Source organism: Drosophila arizonae, chromosome X, assembly GCF_054131065.1.
Source record: "Drosophila arizonae isolate 15081-1271.41 chromosome X, UAZ_ARI_1.0, whole genome shotgun sequence".
Classification (NCBI taxonomy): Eukaryota; Metazoa; Arthropoda; class Insecta; order Diptera; family Drosophilidae; genus Drosophila; species Drosophila arizonae.
This window is the reverse complement of record NC_142927.1, coordinates 36,161,251-36,180,220: the sequence shown is the minus strand read 5'-3', so window position 1 is coordinate 36,180,220 and position 18,970 is coordinate 36,161,251. Positions and strand designations below refer to the sequence as shown.

Genomic DNA, 18,970 nt, shown 5'->3' with positions numbered 1-18,970 from the left:
GTAAGTCTTAGCAAAGACAGCAACCTAACATCTGGAGTGAAGACGCAGTTACTAAAAGTAGTGCATACTTTCGGGCTCTTGCTGTAGTTAAGCTGAGTGTAAGATACTGCGGTCTGTAAACTCAAATTATATTAGTAGCCATTGCCCACTACAGGCTTCACGTCGTTGCAGTCGGAGCAAAAAATGAATGCCAGGGTGGAGAACGAGCTGCAAGCTTTCGCGCGTCGTTCCTCATTGCAGCGATCACCGCAGCAACAACAGAGGGCGCTGCCGCAGCCGTCGACCTTTAATCAGTCCCCAGTGGTTGAGTGCCAGGCACCCAACTCACTAAAAGAAGCGTTAGTCCAAATAGGAGTTACTCTAGAGGGCTTAACTGCCTTATTTGGGGGTCAGGACACAAGCCTCTGCAAAAACGACCCAGAAGGGACGCAGTTGCGGTTTCAGGTGTAGGTGGTTGCCGCTATGCGGACATGCTTCGTGTAGTCAAGAGCGACACAAATATAAAGCATCTGAGCGGCGACGTTCAAGGCATTAGGAAGACAGCTAAGGGAGATCTTTTCTTGCAACTGAGTAGGAGCCGGAGCATAGCGCTGAGGCCCTGCACGCAGCTGTAGGCAAGGCCTTAGGCGACCGAGCGGTAGGTAAAACACTTACCGAATCGGCTCAAATTGAGATTCGCGACCTGCATGAGCTAGCGAGCAAAGAGAAGATCTTGGAGGCCATTAGAGGAGAGTTCAGGTTATTAAATCGCTTTGACCAGCCTTTGGTGGACAGCAAAGAGCTACGGTTGCTCTCCCAATTGGGGAAGCCAAAATTAGAATAGGATGGGTAGTATGCCGTATCCGTGCCTTGGACCAGCCTAAACGCTGTTTTAAGTGCTTCGATTATGGATATATTGCAGCCAACTGCGGCAGCGACTATGACCTAAAGGGTGCCTGTTTCAGATGTGGAGAGATGGGTCACAGTGCAAAAGCATGCACCAAGACACCAAAATGTAGCCTCTGCGTCCGGAAAGGTGAAACGCAGACGGACCATTCAGCAGGCAGCTTCAAGTGCCCGTCCTACCGTGAAGCTGAGCGTAAAATGAAATGTTAAGGTTCCTCCAGCTTAACTTAAATCACAGTGTTGCTGCCCAAGATCTACTAGAGCAGACCATAAGAGAAAAATGCTTTTCTCAGTGAGCATCATCACTGTAGGACCACCTGCCATAGGACATGGTCAAAAGACGCCAATGGCAAAGCTGTATTGTGGGTATGTGTCAGCACAACGAATGTACTTTCGAATGTTAAGTCATTCAATGGGTTTGTACGTGGCCGATATGGTAACTTATGGCTCTATAGCTGCCAACTGACCCCCACCATGCAGTTCAGTGAATCCACAATGGTGCTTGACGAGCTTGCAGAGGATACTAGGGGTCGGAAGGCCATTATAGCAGAAGATTCTAACTCATGGGCGTTAGAATGGGGTAGCCACGCAACAAATGTCAGAGGCCGTATCTTACTGCAGATTCTCGCGACACTAGATGTTGCACTGCTCAACACTGGTCACGAGTTCACCTTCAGTCGAGCTGGATACGGATCTGTAATTGACATTACTTTTGTCACTTCATCCCTCGTTCGGGAAGCAACATGGAGCCACTGCGATAGCTATACGGGCAGCGATCATACGGCACTTCTGTTCACAATAGGTTAGCCACCTGCCAGGGCGTCAACCTTGTGGAGGGAGTCGTATCGGCTAGATACTTTTGACCCCGCGGTTTTTTCAGAGGCCATTCAGTCTCTGGGCACAATTGGTAATGCTGAGGCCAGAGCATGCCAAATGGTGGCCCAAATACAGAGTGCCTGCAATAGCATCATGTTACGCCGCAAGCAGTTCACGCGGCAACAAGAGCCTACGTATTGGTGGAATGCACAAATAGGTGACATTCGTCGCAAATGCATCCAGGCGAGAAGAAGCTATCAACGGGCTCGGGGTAGGTCTACGTTTTTCGAAAAACAAACAAAACAAAACCAGGCAGCCAGAAGACAGTTGAGGAAGGCCATTCGGGAAAGCAAAAGAGAATGCTTTCTAGAGTTGTGCGACTCAGCCGAATATGACCCTTGGGGCAGGGTATATAAGATAGTAGTTATACGCAGGTAAACAGGTGCAGCCGACGGATCGTCTGGAGCTTAAATCGATTGTGGAAACGCTCTTTCCAGAAAGATTAAGCTCCATTCATGCCCCGGAGTCCGAGTCTGCCAATCAGGGTTCAGCGAGCACTCAAATTGTTTTAGTTACAGACGAAGAAATCTTAGTAGCTCTGATAGGTCTTAGAACCAACCACGCCGGACGGGATCCCAAATCGTGGGCTACAGCTGGCCCTCGCCTTGATCTGCTCTAGACTGGAGACTGCTATTGCTAGCGCCTGAGGCCTGTCACCAAGTCAATTTAGATTCCGGAAGGTCCGGTCAACAACAGATGCTCTAGAAAAAGTTGTTGGTCTGGCAACTTCCGCCATCCAAGGCACCAGATGGAGGCATGGGACAAAGGAATACTGCATCATCGCGACCCTAGACGTTAAGAACGCCTTCAACACAGCTAGTTGGGATATGATACTGAATGCGCTGTCACAATATAATATCCCTAAATATCTAAAAGAGATAATAAAGAGCTACTTCAGAGGAAGAACACTGATATACAACACGGGTGAGGGTCCCCAAACTCATACAGTGTCAGCTGGAGTACCCCAAGGCTCAGTGCTGGGGCCTCTCCTATGGAATGGTCGCCTGTGCGACACTATGCTATCAGGGCGAACAGCATTGCAAGATGGCAAAGAAAGGGGAATAGCTCAGCTAAAGGGCCACAGTGATGATGGAGCTCCGCAGAGTCGAGCGAATAAGAAGACGAACTGTCCCAAGCTAAGATAGCGCATATTGCTTGCGAAGCAAAGCCTTACGGCCGTCCCGCAAGCATCGCGCGCTATGCTAGCCAACACACAACTTGCAACTTGTAATATTTCAATTTATTTCACTCTTTGTTGTAATTACAGTTTTTTTTTTGTGAATGGTATCATACAATGATTAAAGAGTTTAGACTAGGAACTAGGCCTTTTCTGCTTAGATATTTACTTAGAGATATGACATGGTATATAATATGACTTAATTATTTGGGGGAAAAATCAAAGAAATAGAAAACCCCGAGGTTATTTATTACAAACTAACTTAAACACTAAATAATACTTAAAATTAAATGGCTATGCCAGTTCATTTATATGTGAATATGTTGATTCATGACACTTGGCTATGAAATTTTGCGATAGTCGCGATAATCTAATATCTACCAATTCAACATTGGCTCGACAGTGTAGATCTAACGTGGAATGATGCCAAGGAAGATTCAAAATAAGCTTCAAGATTTTATTTTGTGCGATTTGCAATTGACTTATGTGACATTTGGCTATATCTGACCAGACAGGTGCACCGTAAAAAGTAACTGATTGGAAAATTGACCTATACAAGAACATTTTGTTTTCTATGCTTAGTCTCGTGTTTCTAGTTATAAAGGGATATAACGTACGAAGAATATGTTTGAGCTTTTTGTTTGTATTGGTTATATGGTCCTTGAATGTAAGTCTTCTGTCCAGTGTAATACCCAAGTACCTGACATTTGGATCCCACTTTATATATTCCGAGCCCAATCTGATGTCTGTTATTGGCACGTAGATGTCCTTTCGTTTTTTTGTGAAGAATATAGCCTTGGTCTTTTCTGGGCAGACTAAAATTTTCCATTGAGAGAAATATGTACCTAAAGAGTCATATGCTGTTTGGAGGTTTCGAACTATATCTGCAGAAAGAATTCCACCACAAAGAATTGCTGTATCGTCCGCAAAGACCGAGGTAGTGCAATGAGGTAATATTGGGAGATCAGAGGTATATATATTATATAGAATAGGGGATAGGCATGAGCCTTGGGGACAGCCTGCTGAGATGTTAACTGCTGTGGATGAAGCATTACCTAAATATACAATAAAAGATCTGTTTTTTAGATAACTTTGGATTATCTTTATGGCCGCAGGTGGGAAATTAAGATGTAGCATTTTGTGTATTAGGCCGTCATGCCACACTGAATCAAATGCGGCTTTGATATCTAGCAGTACCATTCCCGTTGACATAGAACTAGAAAAATTATCTTTAATGATTTTTTTAATTCTATAAAGGGGCTGAACAGTATTGTGTTTGCTTCTGAATCCAAACTGGTGACTTGGAAGGATATTATTGGATTCAACAAAATGAGTTAATTTATCTAGGATAACCTTCTCTAGTATTTTGCTGACTGCCGACAAAAGACTAATAGGTCTGTATGACGAGAGCAACTCGACAGGCTTATTTTGTTTTGGAATAGGAACAACTTTAGCACATTTCCAGACAGAAGGGAAATAGCATAGCTCTAGGCATTTATTGACTATGTAAGTAATAAACTTTATTCCCTTCGTAGGTAGGGTTTTTAAGCATATATTGTCAATTTTGTCAATACCTGGAGATTTCTTCTTCTTCAGCTTTTTCAGTATACCTTTTATGACGCTGGAGCTAACAAAGTAATCATTCAGCGGCTCTATAGATAATTGCGCGACTGAGAGGATTGAGGCATCGACAGCGGCTTTAGTTAGCGGATCACCGAGCCCAGCAGCTACGATATGATTTAGTCGAAAGGATTGAGCTAACGCCTCAGCCTTTTCTTCTTCTGTCGTGTGACTGATGTTATTATTGACTAATGTTGGGATATTTAAGTGTTTCTTTCTAACAATTTTGGAGAGTTTCCAAAAGGGGGAAGAACCTTTATCTAAGGCTGCAAGAGTGATATTCCAGGATTTATTTCTAAATTCTAGTATCGCTTTGGTGATTAGTTTATTTAACCATTTTAAAAGGATGAGATCGGACTGGTGACGATATCTCAGCCAGGTGCGCCGTCGTATGTTCCTACTCTTTATAAGGTTGAGAATGTTTTGCGGCAGTGGTTTTGAGAAAATTTGATTTGTTTTTTTTGGGATGCTAATATCTTTGGCTTCGCGAAGGACATCACTAAAAACATTAATCATATCATCAACATCTTCTGTGCGGCACATTAAGTTGGAGTTTAGGGGTGGAAGCGAATTTTTGACAAAACGGGCGAATCTTACCCAGTTTGCTCTTTTCATATCGAAGTAAAAGTAGTTTGCGGTAATGGCAGAATTGACAGATACCTCAAGCAGCACTGGAAGGTGATCAGAGTTTAATGTGTGTAGCACACGTGGGCTAGCTAGATAACCAGGACGATTAGTAAGGAAAAAATCTAAAGTTGAGGGTTGCCCGTGACTTCCTGCAGGGTAATATGTATGTTCAGAGGGATGCATTAGATAAAAGTTCCTGCAGTCTACCTTAGATTTGAGTAGATTACCCCACGAGTTCGCTCTAGAGCATCCCCACGACTGATGTCTGCAATTAAAATCCCCTCCCAGAATAAATGTTCCATTTGCACTACACAACTTATGTAAATCGGCCTGAAAAAGCTGTTTTTTCGAGGAATTTTCGCGGCCCCCTGGGAAATAGCATGAGTAAATGGACGTCTCAGTGCCATCACTAATGAAGATTTTTACGCCAATTGTTTCAATAATTTTAGTATTTGGGAGAGGTAGCAAAGAGTGGCGGATATTTTTTTTAATAAAGATTGCTACCCCTCCTCCTCTACTAGTCGTACGGTCGTTTCTGTAACAGCTATAATTACGAATCTTGAGGAAAATACTATTTTTTAACCAGGTTTCAGATACAAGGCAGATGTCAATGTCGTTGTTAAACAGGAAGTGACAAAATTCTTCTTTTTGTTTTGAATGCCCCTGGCATTCCACGCAATGATCTTTACTTTGTCTAACATTAAGAAAGAAATTTGAAGGCAAGTGAGGTTATTACCTCAAACTGATCAGTCTTGGATTTACAATTTCTGAGATTACTAATGAGCTCAAAAGTAAGACTTTTTAGCTCGTCTAGCGAAAAGAGATCACTGCTTAACTCTGGTTGCCTGGCCCAGGTTGTCTTTAATGGTTCAGATATCTGTCCATTAAGAGTTGGGAAGGTTTTTACGCAGTTTAACTGTGGAGACTGTAATGGTGTTCTGACTACCCGTGCTTTGGTGACGCCCCTATCCCTTGACTTTATATAATTTATTCTGCCTGGGCACTCCACTGAATTAGACTTATGAGAGCCGTGACAATTTGCACACTTAACAGGTAACTTTTCTGAACACTCAATAGTTTTATGGTTTCCTGCGCAATTCATACAGTATGGTTTTACACTACAATAGGAAGATCCGTGCCCGAACATCTGGCAGTTATAGCACTGAGTCACGGTGTTTGGTCTGCGTCTTTGGTAGTCCCATTTGACTCTGATATGGTCAATGACAGAGTAGTTTTTCTTCAGCTCGTTTAGACTTGTTGATTTGTTGACAAAGTAAACTACATACAGCGAGAAATTACTATTGTTGGCTCGTTTCCTTTGAATAAACTTGACATCTGTACATTGAAGTCCCATTTGTGTAAGCTTGTTCCTAACCACATCAGCCGGAGTGTCATCAAGTCCCGTAAGCACCGCTTTGTATGGTTTATTGTGTTTTTTTTGCAAAGGAGAAAAACTCATTTTTAGAGTTTTGCAGGTGGGTGCAGACATTGGCAAAATCCACCTCTTCTTCGCAGTGTAATTTAACTCCAATAGAAATTTTTCTAATTGAGTAGTCTTTGACATTTAGTAATTTGCAAATACCATGCAGTTGTTCAGCAGTAGTTTTAAGTACCGTAATAGGAGGAATGTGAGTTTTGGTTTTGTTGACAATTACTTCCTCACAGTTGTCGTTATCAGTTTCGTCATCCAGCGCTTGTAACGGTTGATAATAGTTGTTGTTGCTCTGCCGTTGACCAGTGTCCGTTTTTGGAACTTTTCTGTTCTGTGTTGGCGACATAGCGGCGCCAGCCAGACTAACTGTTCTCTTAATTTTGTTTTTGTTTTAAGTCGAAAGTGAAAGATAAGAATTTCGCTATCGCGGAGCGCTCACACGTGCGTACAGTTTGGCAGATCACACCGAACTGAACTTGTAATATAATAAGATTGTCAATAAACGAATAAACAAAATAAAAAAAAAAAAAACAAACGCACGCACACACAGGCATACATACACACACACGCATACACACACATACACAAGCATTTACACACACACATATACAAACACACACAAGCACCCACGCATAAATACGCGTGGGTTGCAGTGTGCGCTTCTATGACAACTTAATTGTTTAATAAATTTTGTTATGGACATACGATTCATGAAACTTTCAGATCATGATTATAACACGGATATGCATATATTTGCCAAAGCACAAGTCCCTAGTATATGAAATACGCCTTTTACAAATGTGAGGGTGAGGGGTGAATTAGGGGAGGGGGGGTAAATTTTGTTAAAAATCGAAATTGTATAAAATGCATATAATAGGAGATATAAATTTATTACTGGTTTTCGATAATGTTTTTAATCGATAACAAAATAAAGGGGCAAGTTATCGATATTTAAAACAAAACTCTATATACGCGTGCTATACACGGACCAAGAAAAACAAGTAAGAACGTTGCAGTCGGGCGTTACCGACTGCGGAATACTCATTCACATCCCATCAACAATTTAGTAGTTAAGTTTCGTTCTAATACTGTAGAATATACAGGTTTTTCCGATTTGCCACGCCCCAACTGGGCGTAGACACCTCATTTTTGGTCAGTTTTTAGAAAGAGATAACGTTACCCTAACTGCAAAGTTTGAATGCTTACCCTAAAAAAATGTGAAAATTACAGGGTATTTTTCGATATGCCACGCCCCTAAAGAGGCGTAAAAATTATTTTTGGGGAATCGATAGAGGAGGCTACCAGTAACTCAACTATCCAAATTTGAAGCTTCTAGCTATTTTACTTTAGGAGATATAAACTTTTGCGGTTTGCCACGCCCCCTGTGGGCGGACATATATCCGACAAAACTTTTTGGTCTTGGGTGATCAGTCCGAGTATATGTACAAAATTTGAGGTCTCTGCCATCAATAGTGTCCAAAATATAGGAGAATTTAAAAAATCACTATATCTTCAGGTCCGATTTGCCACGCCCCCAACGGGCGTAGACTTATAATTTATCTTCAGACTTTATAGAATCATACCATTAGCTGACGTGCAAAATTTCAGCATTCTAGGTTTACAACTTTAGGAGATACGGTTTTATCCGATTTGCCACGCCCCCAATGGGCGTAGATATATCCGCCATAGCTCGTGATCTTGGGTGGTCAACGCGGACCTACATACCAAGTTTCAGATTTCTAGCTCTTCAACAAACATGAATTCTGGTATATCGGAAAATGCATTTTCCGATTTGCCACGCCCCTAGTGGGCGGATCGGGAAAATTTTAACACTTTATAAATCGGAGATATACACGAGTATGTGTTCCAAATTTCAAGTCTCTAGCTTCAATAGCGCCGAAATAGATTGCGTTCATACGGACAGACGGACAGACGGACAGACGGACGGACGGACAGACGGACGGACAGCAAGACGGACATTGCACAAAACCAATATACTGATTCACTTTCGTGAATGAGTATAAAAATTTTTTCACGGAAAACCCCTTTCACAAGAATAAGAAGATCTTTGCAATAATCAACCGACCGTAATTATGTGAAACTTTAATGAAACTTATTTAATAAGACAAGAGGCAAATTTTTAGAGCACAAAAAAAAAAACACGTCTGTTAACTCTTACTGAGAACTCTGTCGGTTAAAGAGACAGTATGCCTGAAGGGATATAGTGGACAAGTGAAAAACAAATGTTTTGATGAGAGAGAACATATTTGAAGAACTTTCGTAACAAATAATAATAACAAACCTCTCCTCTGATTTACGATATGGCGGAAATAATTGGCGCTCAGTACTCAACGATCTTGCGGATGCTGATGTGTCTTGCGCTTTGATCTCTGCATTCAACAATATTGACCGTTTTTTAATACGTGGAGGTGCATGTGGATAACTTTTGGACTCATCTTCGTAAATGTTAATTCCATTATCAGTACTGTAATATATTTTAAAAAATATACATATTTGCATTTAGAACTGGTTTTAACAATACGTATTTAGAGCTAATTAAAAGTATTATGACTGTTGAGCTATCGAGATTTTTCAAATAGCTTTAAAGTATTATACGAATGAATTTATTTAACGATTAATTTATTAGTGATTATTAGAGTTTACAGAGTTTATGTGATGGACGCGAGCAAGCGACTTCTGGCTAGTAGCCACTAAAGTGGAGGTAAATTCTCATCCTTCACAGGAGCTATGTTGTCAACAGCTAAACCAGGTTTGGAGGTTCTCCATTTCGCTCGCCGCTGAAACAAGTTGAGATATTCGTGTCGCCAACGAGTCCAGAGCACCTACTGGAGATAGCTTACGCGCTGCCAAGCATCCAAACGATTAAAATTGAGCCCTGTCAGGTTGGACTCACAGAAGGATGAAGGAGGATCACCGTTCAGGAAATGCGCAGGGGTCAATACGTCTATGTCTGATGGGTGCTCTGAAATCGCAACTAAAGGGCATGAATAAAAGACATCAGCGATGTTGCAAACCTGTGTGCGAAGCTCATCGTAAGTTAGGACGGAGGGCCCAACACATCGGTAGAAATGATGCTTCGTTCTCTTTTTTAATGCATGCTTATTTGCAATTTATAAAATTCCCATGCGCCCATGCGTGTTTATGCTTGTGTGTTTATCTGTTTATGTATGTGTGTGTTTGTGTATATGTGTGTGTATGCGTGTGGGTGTATGTATGCCTGTGTGTGCGTGAGTGCGTGCGTGTGTGTGTGTATGTGTGCGTGTTTCTTGTGTAAGCTGAAAGACGCGAAAAATTATTGAAATAGCTATTACTCCAAGGGTTCAGGGGATCTCGTAGTCGAGTAGTCTCGACTAAAGCTTTCTTACTTGTTATACCCTGAACCCATTTTCAATGGGAAATCAGGGTATAATGGTTTTGTTGAAATGTATGTAACAGGCAGAAGGAGGCGTGGCAGACCCCACAAAGTATATATATTCTTGATCAGGGCGACGAGCTGAGTTGATTTGGCCCTGTCCGTCTGTCTGTCCGTCTGTCCGTCCGTCCGTCTGTCCGTCCGTCCGTCTGTCCGTCTGTCCGTATGTATGAACGCGTCGATTTCAGAAGATATAAGAGCTAGAGACTTCAAATTTTTTTTAGAATGTCCGTAATTACAGCGCGCATATCAAGTTTATCATTAAAAAATCGATAACTCATCCCGATCTTTTTTTATCGATAAAAAACCTAATCGAAAACCAGTTATAAAATTATATCTTCTACACCTTTATTGCTAGAGTCTCCAAATTTTTAATGTATGCTTACATGCAATTTATACAATTTCGGTTTTTGTTAAAATTAACCCCCCACCTCTAAATTCACCCCCTCACCATCACTTTTGTAAAAAGCGTATTTCAAATACTAGAGACTTGTGCTTTGGCAATTACATGTATATTCATGTTATAATCATAATCTGAAAGTTTCATGAAGATCGTACGTCCATAAAAAAAGTTATTAAACTATTAAGTTCTCATAGTAAGCGCACACTGCAGCCCATGCGTGTTTATGCGTGGGTGCTTGTGTGTGTATGTGTTTGTGTATGTGTGTGTGTATGCGTTTGTGTGTGTATGCGTGTGTGTGTGTATGTGTGTCTTTTTTTTTTTTTTTTTATATTCATTTATTGACAAAATTATACAAATTGCAAGATGCGTGGTGGCTAGAATAGCGCGCGGTGCTTGCGGGACGGCCGTAAAGCATTGCTTCGCAAGCACTATGCGCTACCTTAGCCTGGGACAGCTCGTCTTCTCGATCGCTCGACTCTGCGGAGCTCCATCATCACCGTGGCCGCGAAGGTGCTTGTTAGTTCCCAAGCTTCCTCCGATTCCAGCATGGCGTTGACTAAGTTGTCCGCTCTGATGGAGCGGCCCACTGCCTCTTCCAGACGACGCCTCTCCTCCAGAAACCGTCCACATTCGAAAAGAATGTGGTTGGCGTCTTCCACATGCCCTCGCTCGCACCAGGGGCACTCGTCAGATTCCTCGTGGCCAAAGCGCTTCAAATAGCTCCGAAAGCATCCATGACCCGAGAGGATCTGCGTAAGGTAGAAGTTAACCTCGCCATGTTTGCGGTTAACCCATGGTTCAAGCTCCGGGATGAGCTTGTGCGTCCACCGCCCTTTAGCTGAGCTATTCTACCTTCTTTGCCATCGTGCGATGCTGTTCGCCCTGACAGCGTTGAGTCGCGTAGGCCCGTGCGAATTCCGCTCCACGGCTTCGGCGACCAAATACTCCAGTGGCACCATACCGGCTATGACGAGCGCCGCGTCATCGGAGATAGTCCTGAAAGCGCAGCTGACTCTGATTGCGCTCAGCCTGTAGATCGCGCAAATGCCTCGGCTGTAGCTCGGCGTTGCCATCGCTCTTGCCCATATTGGCGCAGCATAGAGGATGACAGACCTAATGACGCTCATTAGGAGGAGACGTCGTTGCTGTTTAGGTCCCCGCGTGTTAAGCATGATTCTCGAGAGAGCTCTACAAGAATCAGCTGCCTTTTTATGCACATATTCTAAGTGCTCGCGGAAAGTTAATCTTGTGTCTATCATGACACCAAGATATTTTATCGCCCTCTTTGACGCAATGGTGACGCTGCCGATCTTTATATTGGCAGTTTCCACTCTTTTGCGACTGCTGACTAGTACAACTTCGGTCTTGTGTGCCGCAAGCTCGAGCCCAGCTCCTGTCAACCAGCTTCGTATGCGATTGATACTTTCGCTGCACATATCCTCTGTATCTTTGAGCTCCTTTCCTATGGCTACGACAGCTACATCATCAGCAAAGCCAATGGTGTGCGCGCCTGCTGGTAGTTCCAAGCGCAGTACGCCGTCGTACATGACGTTCCATAGGAGAGGCCCCAGCACTGAGCCTTGGGGTACTCCAGCTGACACTGTATGAGTTTGGGGACCCTCACTCGTGTTGTATACCAGTGTTCTTCCTCTGAAGTAGCTCTTTATTATCTCTCTTAGATATTTAGGGATATTATATTGTGACAGCGCATTCAGTATCATATCCCAACTAGCTGTGTTGAAGGCATTCCTTACATCCAGGGTCGCGATTATACAGTATTCCTTCGTCCCGTGCCTCCATCTGGTGCCTTGAATAGCGGAAGTGGCCAGACCAACAACTTTGTTAAGCGCGTCCGTTGTTGACCGGGCCTTCCGGAATCCAAATTGGTTTGGTGACAGGCCTCCGGCGCTTGCAATCGCAGTCTCCAGCCTAGAGCAGATCAGTTTCTCAAACACCTTTCCCATGGTGTCTAAGAGACAGATCGGTCTGTACGAAGATGGCTCATCTGGTGGCATTCGTTAAATAATTCGGCGAACGTACTTGGGTGCAAGGCGAGGGCTAGCTTTAGCGCACGATTTGGGATCCCGTCCGGCCCTGGAGCTGTGTTGGTTCTAAGACCTCGGAGAACTACTGATATTTCTTCCTCTGTAACTAAGACAATTTCAGTGCTCGTTGAGCCCTGATCAGCAGACTCGGACTCAGGGGCGTGAATGGAGCTTAAACTTTCTGGAAAGAGTGTTTCCACAATCGATTTAAGCTCCAGACGATCCGTAGGCTGCACCTGTCTACCTGCGTATAGTCTTTTAACTACTATCTTATATGCCCTGCCCCAAGGGTCATATTCGGCTGAGTCGCACAACTGTAAAAAACATTCTCTTTTGCTTGCCCGAATGGCCTTCTTCAGCTGTCTTCTAGCTGCCTGGTAAGCTAACTGTTTCTCAAAAAACGTTGACCTACCGCGAGCCCGTTGGTAGCTTCTTCTCGCCTGGATGCATTTGCGACGAATGTCACCTATTTGCGTATTCCACCAATACGTAGGATCATGTTGTCGCGTGAACTGCTTGCGACGTAACATGCTGCTATTGCAGGCACACTGTATTTGGGCTACCATTTGGCATGCTCTGGCCTCAGCATTACCAATTGTACCTAGAGACTGAATGGCCTCTGAAAAGACCGCGGGATCAAAAGTATCTAGCCGATACGACTCCCTCCACAATGTTGACGCCCTGGCAGGTGGCTCACCTATTGTGAACAAAAGTGCCGTATGATCGCTGCCTGTATAGCCTTCGCAATGGCTCCATGTTGCTCCCCGAAAGAGGGATGAAGTGACAAAAGTAATGTCGATAACAGACCCGTATCCCGCCCGACTGAAGGTGTACTCATGGCCAGTGTTGAGCAGTGCAACATCTAGTGTCGCGAAGATCTCCAGTAGGATACGACCTCTGGCATTTGTTGTTGGGCTACCCCATTCTAGCGCCCAGGAGTTAAAATCTCCAGCTATAATGGCCTTCCGACCCCTGGCATCCTCGGCAAGCTCGTCGAGCACCGTCGTGAATTCACTGAGCTGCATGCTGGGGGCCAGATAGCAACTGTAAAGCCACAAGCTACCATATCGGCCACGTACGAACCCATTGAATGACTTAACATTCGAAAGTACGTTCGTTGAGTTGCCGCATACCCACAACGCAGCTTTGCCATTAACGTCTGTTGACCATGTCCTAGGGCAGCTGGTTCTACAGTGGTGAGGCTCACTGAGAAAAGCTACATCTATACATTTTTCCCTAATGGTCTGCTCTAGAAGATCTTGGGCAGCAACACAATGATTTAAGTTAAGCTGCAAAAACCTTAACATTTCATTTTACGAGCAGCTTCACGGTAAGATGGGCACTTGAAGCTGCCTGCTGAATGGTCCGTCTGCTTTTCACCTTTCCGGATGCAGAGGCTACATTTTGGTGGCTTGGTGCATGCTTTGGCACTGTGACCCATCTCTCCACACCTGAAACAGGCGCCCTTTAAGTCACAGTCGCTGCCGCAGTTTGCTGCCATATGACCGTAATCGAGGCACTTGAAACAGCGTTTAGGCTGCTCCACGGCTCGGATACGGCAAACTACCCATCCTATTCTAATTTTGGACAGCTCGAGCAGAGTTTTAGCTTTACCAATTGGAAGAGCAACCGTAGCTCTTTGCTGTCCACCGAAAGCTGGCCGAAGCGATTTGATAGCCTCAATGGGGAGTGAGCTATCCTTCAACTCCACCCTAATTGCCTCCAAGATCTCCTCTTTGGTCGCTAACTCATCTAGATCGCGAATCTCAACTTGCGCCGATTCGGTAAGTGTTTTAACTACCGCTCGGTCTCCCAAGGCCTTGCCTACAGCTTCGTGCAGAGCCTCAGCGCTATGCTCCGGCTTCCTACTCAGTTGCAGTAAAAGGTCCCCCTTAGCTGTCTTCCTAATGTCTTGAACGTCGCTGCTCAGATGCTTCAAATTTGGGTCGTTTTTAACTACACGAAGCATGTCCGCATAGCTGCAACCCCCTACGCCTGAAATCGCAATCGCGTCAGTCCTGGGACGTTTTTGCATAGGCTTTCGCCCTTTGACGACTGTCCAGCTGCTCTGGTTTGTCTGTCGGGCGGCCTGGTTTGAAGTTTCAGATTCAGCTGTAGCCCGTAGAGCCATTGGTTCTTTTGGGTTCGCTGCACTTCTATTGGGCCTCGGCTTTTTTGAGGGAGTTTTCCTCTGTTCGGAGGCAACTTCCCTCGACCGCTTGGGAGTATTGCTACCTACTGTAGCACTAATGCTCGCTGCCTTAAAGTTTTCGCCTACTTTTTTGAGTGGCGTGGTCTGCACCTCACAGTTTTTAACCGAACGGTTGCAGAACGCTTCGGCCGTCTTGTGAAGGCTGACCAGCCTAGCCAGCTCCTCTCTCATTAAGGCATTTATATGCCGCTGACCCCCAAATAAGGCAGACAAACCCTCTAGTGTAGCTCCTATTTGAGCTAACGCTTCTTTTAGTGACTTGGGTGCCTGGCACTCAGCCACTGGAGCCTGGATAGAAGTCGACGGCTGCGCCAACACCCTCTGTTGTTGCTGCGGCGATCGCTGCAACGAGGAACGACGCGCAAAAGCTTGCAGCTCGTCCTCCATCATGGCATCCATTTCTGCTCCGACTACCACGGCGTGAAGCCTGTAGTGGGCAATGGCTACTACTATAATCTGAGTTTACAACCCGCAGTAACTTAAACTCAACTTGACTACAGCGAGAGCCCGAAAGTATGCACTACTTTTAATAACTGCTACTTCACTCCAGCAGCTAGGTTGCTGTCTTTGCTAAGGCTTAGCAACTCACCAACGTTAGTGAGCAGCTGATTGCCCGATGCAATTTCCAGCACTACTAACAGCTGTTAGAGTGAATGCACCTGATTTTTCTTATTGCGCAAGTGTGACGCCTAAAGTAACAAAATTTACGCGCTCACAAAAGACAAGGAAAGGAAAGAAGCCCTGACGCCAAAACACTGACGCTATCGCCCCCCCTCTCTTGCACCACCGAATTATACCGCTTGGGAATTCCACGAACCGCCGCGCAGTAAGTCTCTGGTAGTTTTTTGAGGTCGCTGGGTACGCCGCGCCCACAGCAAACACGTTGACTTCAGTTTTTTCCACTTTCACAGGGGAAAACACAGTTCAAGCTATTGTCTACGATGGACCACGATGACATCGACCGCACTCCGTGAAAACGCAACTCGAACTCCTGTGTATGTGTGTCTGTATGCGTGTGTGTGTATGTGTGCCTGTGTGTGCATACGTGCCTGTGTGTGTGTGTGTGTGCGTGTTTCTTGTGTAAGCTGAAAGACGCGAAAAATTATTGAAATATCTATTGCTCCAAGGGTTCAGGGGATCTCGTAGTCGAGCAGTCTCGACTAGAGCTTTCTTACTTGTTTTATCTTAAGAATTATTATACTCATTCACGAAAGTGAATTAGTATATTGGTTTGTGCAATGTCCGTCTTACTGTCCGTCCGTGCGTTCGTCTGTCCGGAAAACATACTCGTGTATATCTCCGATTTATAAAGTGTTAAAATTTTCTGGATCCGCCCACTAAGGGCGTGGAAAATCGGAAAATGCATTTTACGATATGCCAGAAATCATATTAGTTGAAGAGCTAGAAAGCTAAAATTTGGAATGTAGATCCGCGTTGACCACCCAAGATCAGGAGCTATGGCGGATATATTGTAGTATGTTGTATGTCGTATAAGCATATGCTCACATTATTGTAGTGTATACAATATATGAAGTAGACATATGCCCAATATAAGTAAGAGTATCATGCTCACAACATAACAACACTTTGTTGCTTCATTTATATTATAACAGCCATAAATAAGTGCCGTAATATGATCGCTCACTTATGTATAAGCCGGCCTGCAGCGTGGGATTTGCAGCGTAAGCATTGTTACGTTCTCTTCCACGCCGCAGCTTAAACGCTAAATGTATATGCCTTCTGCATATGCATACAAACATATATACACACACATACAGCATGCTATATACTTCCATTCTGCCGCTGCTTTTAGCGACAGAATTCTTTATCTAAACTTTATGTATTTTAGGTTAAGACGATTATTGAATAAAATACGGAGAGCATTCGCTGTCCAGAACTCAAAGCAATAGTTTGATTGGTTCATTTTATTACATGGCGACCGTGATAAGTGTCACTCAAGTGCCTGTTTTATATTTTTCTCGGTGGACAATGATGGCCGTAAATTCAACCAGGGCAAGATTTTCAAATAAGTTGCAAACACAATATATCTAATCGATGTAACAACAACAACAGCAGCAACAGCAGCGCAATAGCGCAACAAGAGCAACAGCAACAGTAACAATAACAATAACAACAGCAGCAGCAGCAACAACAACTACAGCAGCAACTGCTAAAGCAACAACAGAAACTGAATAACAACAACAACAACAGCAGCAGCAGCAGCAACAACTACAGCAGCAGCAGCAACAACTACAGCAGCAACTGCTAAAGCAACAACAGAAACTGAATAACAACAACAACAACAACAACAGCAGCAGCAGCAGCAACATCAGCAACAATCATCTATAAATATAGAAGCCTGTGCGAAGAACAGCACCGGCCACGCCCAGCGCGCCAAGCTGGGCCAATTTAATGCCCTACAAGCTGGGCCCATCAACAGGATCATGTGAACCGACAGCGCTACTCAGAGCGCGCAACTTTATAGACTATAATAATATATATTAAGATATAAAATTTAATTTGTAAAATTGTACTACTGAGCGACAATTGCGTTGCTCGGTATGGCGCATGGCCCGTGAAGCCATGCATAAATTAGCCAGGAAGACCACTGCGTTTGTCGAATAGGAAAAATTTTCTTTCTAATATATATAAACTAAAATTTAGCATGAATAAGTAATGATAACAAAAAAAAAATTTTTTTTCTTATTTTACTATTCTTTCCAAAAGCTAACATATATATATATATATATATAAAATATAAAATTATATAAAATTAGATTTAAAAAAAAAATTTTCCTTTTTAATTTTGTTCAAGAAATGATAGGATATAAACTAATTTTTGATTTCTCTATATAAAAAAAAAATTTATGTTTGTTCAAGAAATGAAAGGGTATACACTAATTTTTTTTTATACCAAAAAAAAAAAAAAATAAAAAATAAAAAATAAAAATAAATAAATTCGATTTGATTTATATTTACACAACTTCGTTATGACCCTTTTCCACTTGAAATTGTATGCTCTTGCTGACTCGATATTGTCGATTTCAGCCTTGAACTTATTACCGGTTTTGTCTTGACAACATATAATGGATATAATAATATCCAACTGTGAGGAGCAATATAGGTATGCACGTATTAATGTATATAAACGTATGTATTTGCTGGGCGTTTATATGCATATACGTGCATATACATGTTGCTCCACACAGTGACGCGAATACTGTAGGAGCGACCCTCGCACTGGAAAGGGGGTCAAAGTCCTGTTAGAGGCGGGCTCTTTCGCTCCTACAGATTCTGCAATGGGTTCGCGTCGCACGCACGACGATCATCGATGACCGTTAGCCGAGGTGCCGTTCGGGCCGGGTGATAGCAGTGGACGTTTTCACTCGCATGGCAACAACGGTACTTCGGCCAATGGTAGGCTGCCACGCAATTTGGCGGGAAAGTGGCGTCACCCAGATCACGCCACTTTATCGTTTTTATGGGCACGAGCAGCAGGAAGGCCCCGCTCCAGAGCCGAACAGGCCCTGTTACCACACGAGGCAGGGCCTGTGGCTGGGGTATAAAAGGCCACCAGCGGCTCCATACAAAAAGTCAAAAGAAGTAAAAGAAGTCGAAAATAGTGACTACTGATAGTCAAGAACCGCTTCATGTGGATAAAGAGGTGAAGGGCACCAACAGGACCAAAAAGCAACGGTATCTTCGACGCAGAAAAGACATGCGAAATGGGGTAGCAGATGCACTCTCACGGCAGCTTCTGGACAAAGAGGCGAGCCGCTTGGTCGCTAGTAAGGAGACGCCAGCTGGGACAGGATGTCGTTGGCTCACCAAGCTGCGCCAGGGTCTGCGCAAGGCACCACAAAAGTGGCCAGACTATCGCGAAGAGTCTGGAAACTTATATCGGCACAGTCCGCATCAAGCCGGCCACAAAAGTGTGGCGGCGTGGAAGCTGTGTGTGCCAACGGAGCGGCGCAAGCAAGTACTGGCAGAGAGTCACGATGCAGTCGCCGCTGGCCACCTTGGGAGCAGAAAAACAATTGCTCGGGTGGCCGCACGATACTACTGGCCCGGTATGTATCGGGATGCGCGGGCGTACGTGAAGCGTTGCAAGCGGTGTCAGAACTGCAAGACTAGTCAGCCGCCTGCAGCTGGGCAGAGGCTGAATCAAGTGCGACGGAACCTGGAGAGAGCTGGACAGGATCAGGCGCGGCATTACAACCTACGGAGCCGGCAGTGGAAGCCGGCCGTAGGTGACAAGGT

General features: G+C 44.1%; 1 long non-coding RNA gene across 1 annotated transcript in view; it reads right to left on the bottom strand.

Annotated features, from left to right (window-relative positions):
• LOC149268285 (uncharacterized) overlaps window positions 1–18,970 on the bottom strand; it is a 146,784-nt gene that overhangs the window by 16,849 nt on the left and 110,965 nt on the right. Inside the window, exon 2 of the long non-coding RNA XR_016271048.1 lies at window positions 8,920–9,102. This is a non-coding gene — a long non-coding RNA (uncharacterized LOC149268285). The remainder of the gene's footprint in view (window positions 1–8,919; window positions 9,103–18,970) is intronic.